At 40.0% G+C, this 6,189-nt stretch overlaps 1 pseudogene; it reads right to left on the bottom strand.

Annotated features, from left to right (window-relative positions):
• Positions 1 to 1,639: 1,639 nt before the first annotated feature.
• Positions 1,640 to 3,384, bottom strand: LOC145411523 (uncharacterized; annotated as a pseudogene).
• Between the last annotated feature and the right edge of the window lie 2,805 nt (positions 3,385 to 6,189).

Below are 6,189 nucleotides of genomic sequence, written 5' to 3' on the forward strand. Positions count from 1 at the left end.
CCTGCTTCCATTTAATCACACACTGCTGTATTTCCGGACTCACTAACAAGGCCACACCTTCTCTTGCCCTTCCTCTATCAACACTTGACAATCTTCGATTCACACTTCCAAACTTAGACTCACCCTTCCCTTTCATCTTCGTTTCATTCAAAGTTAACACATCCATCTTTCTCCTCACAAACATTCTCCCAATCTCCTCCCTTTTAGCCTCAGTCGTACTACATCCACGCACATTCATAGACACAATCTTCAGGATACGGGGATAACTCAATCCCCCATCCCTTTCTCTGGTCTGTCTCTTTTTAGGAACTAAAAAACAGAGGAGGGGGTCCCTAGTCCCCTCACCCCGCCCCTTTTAGTCGCCTTTTACTACATGCAGTGAATACGGTGGCAGTATTCTTCCTAACACAACCTGGCCGCAGAGTAAATATGCAACTTTTAAATCTGTGGTAATTAGTACCGCGATTACTGAAAGAATGTGCCAGAAATGCATACGAGGAATATGACAACACGAATCGGTAGAAGATTGCATCCCTGACAAGACGTTCGTGTGCCACAGAATGTATTAGGCTGTAACTAGCGTTACTGTGGCTCGAATGCTACTCTACACGAGTAGGAAACATCCCTTGTTGCTGCGAAGCGCTTTGGTGCGTAATGCGCTTGTGTATGATTATTCATTTTATAGTTATGACTAATAAGACGGAAAGAAAGAAAAATAAAACTCAATATTTCTGCTACCAAAGTGCGCGACTCCTTCGAAGGCTAGCGAGGATCTGCGAGTACCTTCTCAGTGAAATAGCTAAGATATTTTATCGTGTATGCATGAAGCTGGGCTTCAAAAACGCTTTGGTGCGAGATCCTCTGAGCCGAATGTACGTGACGTCAATGGAACCAGGGCCATCCCTATTTAATAAGCGCTGGAGCCCTTACTGATGCGGCCCCCGTTTTTTTCCACAAATAATCTTGTAAACATTACCCCTTGGGATCGTACTCTCAGTGACTCTGAAGATTTCGTTGCACCTCTATCCCAGCAACTTTCTTTTTTATTTATTGCACCTGAATATCCTCTTGCATGCTACAGATACAAGGTGTGTGGATATTAAAGCGACATCATTAACGCAATTGCCAATGGGTATCCGTTCTGTTGAAGCATCTCATATCTTCACAGAGGTATTAAAATTGACTGTCATATACTTAAGTCCTTCGTAACCCTTAGTGTACTCGTATACATACTGTGGCTTTAACTCCTCTACATCTCACTTAGGAAATGTGTAAGTCAAACTAGCAATGTCTCGTTGTACTTATGTCCATGTATATGGATAGCGTTGTACCTGGCATTGTAGGTTTTGTGGCAAAATTTATTAGCGGTGTATTATTGCCGGAGCAACTGATATTCTTATTTATAGTAGGGGAGAAGGTGGGGTAAGACGGACCAGTAGTAACGCTTCCTAAAGGAAATGACTGAAACACGAGATTTTACAAAATTAGCGTTTTTGTTGTACCAAAAACAAAATCAAGGGGTAAGATGAACCCAAGGGTCCATCTTACCCCTCAGCCTTATCATAAAGAATCACATCCTTACTGACACAACTCGCACACAAAAACATCTTCCTCGTCATCCTCCATCCCTGCACATTCCTCATGTGCCCATCTCTTGCATATGGCACAACAAACCCAACCTTCCCCTCGCACTGAATTGCCAAATGTGTCATTGCAATACAAGCACTTTGTTGAATCTCCATCCTCACTGTCGCTGTCATGAGCCCAGGATGGCCCAGCTTTCGCATGCTTTGCTTTTTCCTTTTGTGTCATTTTTTTGTTAGGTCTTTTTTTTGCTGTTGCAGTAGCTAGTTTGTCTTTCTTGTTACATTCTCTCTCTTGGCTCTTCTGTGCAAGAGACAGTTCTTTTTCTTTTTTCTTGTGAATTTCTGACTCTAACTCTGTTTTGTATGGGGATCCTGTCAAAATAAGAGTTTGACCTTGGGGCCTGAGTGCCTTCTTTCGTACAATGTTGGCCACCTTTGGCAAGGGAATTATGTCCTGGGGTGAACTACCTGGCTGGAACAGGCTCCGAGCCACTTTTGGTGTTACAGGCCCAGGCATCACAGTTGGATAAAGCTTGGCAGCTCCTTGAAGGTCAGGCTCATCAACCATGGTCATGATTGGTGAGGCAACTGGGCGATCCAAATCTTCCTCTTCCTCATCACCATTTAATGGAATATCCGTCGGGCGGGCAGGTAAAAAATCAGCTTTACCAAAAACCTCCCTATTCAGTGGACATATTCCAGTTTTTCTAAAGCCATTGATGGCTGTGTTTGGAATAGCAGCCCGTAGATAGGCCTCTCCGAACAATGCACTTAGTTTGTAGATGGTCACCTGCCTGCCAGGATTGTTTCTGAGGAATGTTTCAACAGCTTTCACATAGTAGGCATTCAGTGGTTTCATGAAGGAAACATCCAGTGGCTGCATTCGGTGACTACAATGTGGTGGCAAAATGATAATCGTGACATGATTGTCCCTGGCAAGATTTATCACATCAAGATTCTTCACATGGGTCATATGTCCATCCATAATCAATAATACTGGATCATCTTTCGATGGCTTGGTGTGGGCTAGAAAGTGCCGAAACCATTCAGTAAGAATGGAAAGCTGCATCCACCCAGATGGGTGGCATGCAAATCCAGTTCCTGGGGGAGCACCATCCTTCAGTTCTTGCTTCATTCGAACTCTTGGAAAGATGAGCAAGGGTGGAACAAACTGGCCCCCAGCAGACATACAGCAAACTGCTGTGGATAGAATTCCTCTTTCAGCAGAAGTCAATGTGCCAATCTGTTTTTTCTCCCGCAGACCGAGGATTCTTGTGGGGCTTTGTCTGCACCGTTGTAACTCCTGTCTCATCGACATTAAATATCCTATGTGGAGGAAAGTATTGCTCTGCTTGCACAGAGGATAAAATGTCAAAGAATTTGCCAACATTGGTCTGATTGAAGCATCTTGCTATTGCAGCAGAAGTTGGTTCTGGGGCTCGAATCGCAAGTTGTGGGTGGCGGCGTTGGAAGCCCAATAACCAGTCTTTACCCGCAAGTCCAACCTGGTAAAAAGAAGTAAAGAATTAAGTGCTATGGGCTGTAGAAATGCAACCTCCAGTTGTAGTCTATCAGAGTGTAAACTGAGCATGACATCAAGAAACCAAATTTGTAGCCAGATCTAACCGTTTTGTTAAATTTGTGGTCCACATTATTTCTTTCCGCTGCATGGAAGGCGATGAATGTAACGAACGTCCCGCGTAGTCCGTCCGAAAAATCGAGCCTCCATCGACAAAATGTGAGTTACCAACTCTGCTTCTTGTGCGGCACTGAATACAGTTCTGATAGGGCCAAGCATCTGAAAAATAATTAATAACAAATATTTATTTCTTTTCACAAGGTAGGCCTATTATTTATGGAATACATAACATGAAAATAAGGCAGACACTATTTGTTAGACGTAAAAAAAATAATAGGCCTAAAGGTAAAATAGAGCAGGACAATAAATAGCAAGCTTTTAAGACTTAAAGGTTTACTGGAAAACAATGTGTAAATCATTTCAGGGAGCGCTAGGTAAGAAACTGAACTTTGTTTGGCATGTGCTAGGCAGTATCTCACCTTAGTAGAACCAGTTGCCACCTTATTCTTGTCTCTGACACGGCGACCAAGTGTAGTCTTGGGCACGTTGAATTCCTTTGAGGCTTTTTTCAAACCCATCTTGTTTGCCTTAACTGCAGCTATTGCACTTTCCATAGCTGTCTCATTCCATTCTCCTCTACGACTGATTCGCACATATTTCCTTGGCATCTATACAGAAAGAGAGGAGAAAATGTTAAGGGTTTGTGAAATATTTAGTGTGAGGGGTAAGACGGAACCCGTGGAACCCGTGGGGTTCCGTCTTACCCCAAAAGCTAAAATTTCATTTCCTAAACAATTACCAAAACATCCAAATTCTGTATACCAATTTATAGCACATATTTATCATGTACACACACATAGGCATATCCAGCGGAAACAGTGAGTGATTGCAACAAATATTTCAATACGAAAAATCCAATTTCGTTCCTTGTGCAAATAACATCAGCACCACAAAAAAAGTCAACATACTCTCTTGAACACACAGAGGCAACTGGGCATGAATCCTGCCAACAATGGCACATCTTTTTGGTGACATGGAATACACCAGTCCTGTATGAGACAGCCCTAGCATGTATTCAATATGGACGGTGGTTGTTAGCGCCGAAGTGGTGACATGTAGAGGTGTATGGTATGTAGGAGGACTGCTGGGCCTTGATAGCAGGCTGTGAAGCCTATGCCCAGAGTCGGACACATAAAAAAAAAAAAAAAAAAAATCTAGCGACCAATAACTGAACCTCGCCCTTCCTGCTTGGTTTTAGAGGAGGGGGGGGGTTCCATCTCACCCCATGGGTCCGCCTTAGCCCACCTTCCCTATTTATAGACTCTCCCTATCGACGGAGTTTACTTCGATCAGGTACTAGAGATAAAAGGGCGTTTGTGAGAAAGAAATCTCCAAGGAAGAGAGACTACAAAGTCTCGTAAAGCTGACTGTATTTTATATTTCATCGGTATTTTGTGATGTGTGGGTAGATTTTTCACAACGAAGATCTGAAGGTTTAAAGTAGTATGGAGAATGCCTGTTAAATTTTATCGTGTTGCCTGCGAAAACTAACGTCTTCATGATCTGTACCTAAAGTGTAGCTGTTTATTCAAAATAAGGTTTGAAATGATTAAATCAAAACAATAAATGTTACCTTACGACAAAAAAGAAATCCCACAAATTTCAGAACTACATGTGTAAGTGCCTGTGCCTGTGGGCGCCATAGTTACGAGTATATACTAGAGACCACAACATAGGCTGTACCCAATCCTCTACTCAGTCTGTAATCCCTCCCCAGTTAGTATTGTCTCCCACTCTGCCTGGCATTCCATTTCGTCCCCAGTGTAACCTCCCGTTCCACAGTCGCAAACACACACTCTCACACTGATACACGAGATAACAAGATTACTTCATTCAGTGCCTCGATAAACACGCTCAAAGTACAGAAAATTTCCTCCCGTATTGTGGTCAATCCTCGTTAATGCTTCGGGTTTACTAGAGACTGTTCCCTCGTGCTGCATATGATGGCACTAGTAGAGAGGCAGCAATAAGACACTATCGGGCGCTGGGGTCAGTTTGTAGGACAGACTATCTGCACATACATTCACAAGCCTTTGTATATCCATAACCACCCATTAATTTTATATCAGTATAAGTAATTTCTTTTAACGCCTGAGATAACTGGGGTTCCCCGTTGCTGAACAGGACTGCATAGCGATGCCAGAAAAACGTAAATATGAGGTCAGACATTGTAAAGTGTTTTAATCGTGACAGGTTCTGTATTATTGTGGGACAGGAGACTCACCCAGCTGAATATAATTGTCTATCGGTCTCCAGTAATACCATTGATGTGCTGTCATTAAAACGTTCCATCACATCAAAGAAGTGCAAGTGTTTGAGGTTGCTGACAGAGATGGAACTGGATCACGGGCTGCCAAGGCCGGGGAGGAAATGGAGATGTAAATGAACCTGAGAACCATTGATTTAAATCTTCATAAATCTTGCAGCTTAATGGTTACTTGTGATGCTGGTGAAAGGTCCAAAGCCGTAGCACGTAATCATAATAATGATAATAATAATAATAATAATAATAATAATAATAATAAAATAATAATAATAATAATAATAATAATAATAACAATAACAATAACAATAATAGTAATAATAATAATAATAATAATAATAATATAATAGCAACAACAATAACAATAATAGTAATAATAATAATAATAATAATAATAATAATAATAATAATAACAATAATAGTAATAATAATAATAATAATAGTAGTAGTAGTAGTAGTAATAATGATAATGATAATGATAATAATAATAATAATAATAATAATAATAATAATTATTATTATTATTATTATTATTATTATTATTATTATTATTATTTTTATTGTCATTTTTATTATTATTATTATTATTGTTATTATTATTTTTATTATTATTATTATTATTACTATTATTTTATTATTATCATTATTATTATTATTATTATTATTATTGTTATTATTATTTTTATTATTATTATTTTTAT

Source organism: Coenobita brevimanus, chromosome 90 (genome assembly GCF_032717465.1).
Source record: "Coenobita brevimanus isolate Jiangsu-jjx chromosome 90, ASM3271746v2, whole genome shotgun sequence".
Lineage (NCBI taxonomy): Eukaryota > Metazoa > Arthropoda > Malacostraca > Decapoda > Coenobitidae > Coenobita > Coenobita brevimanus.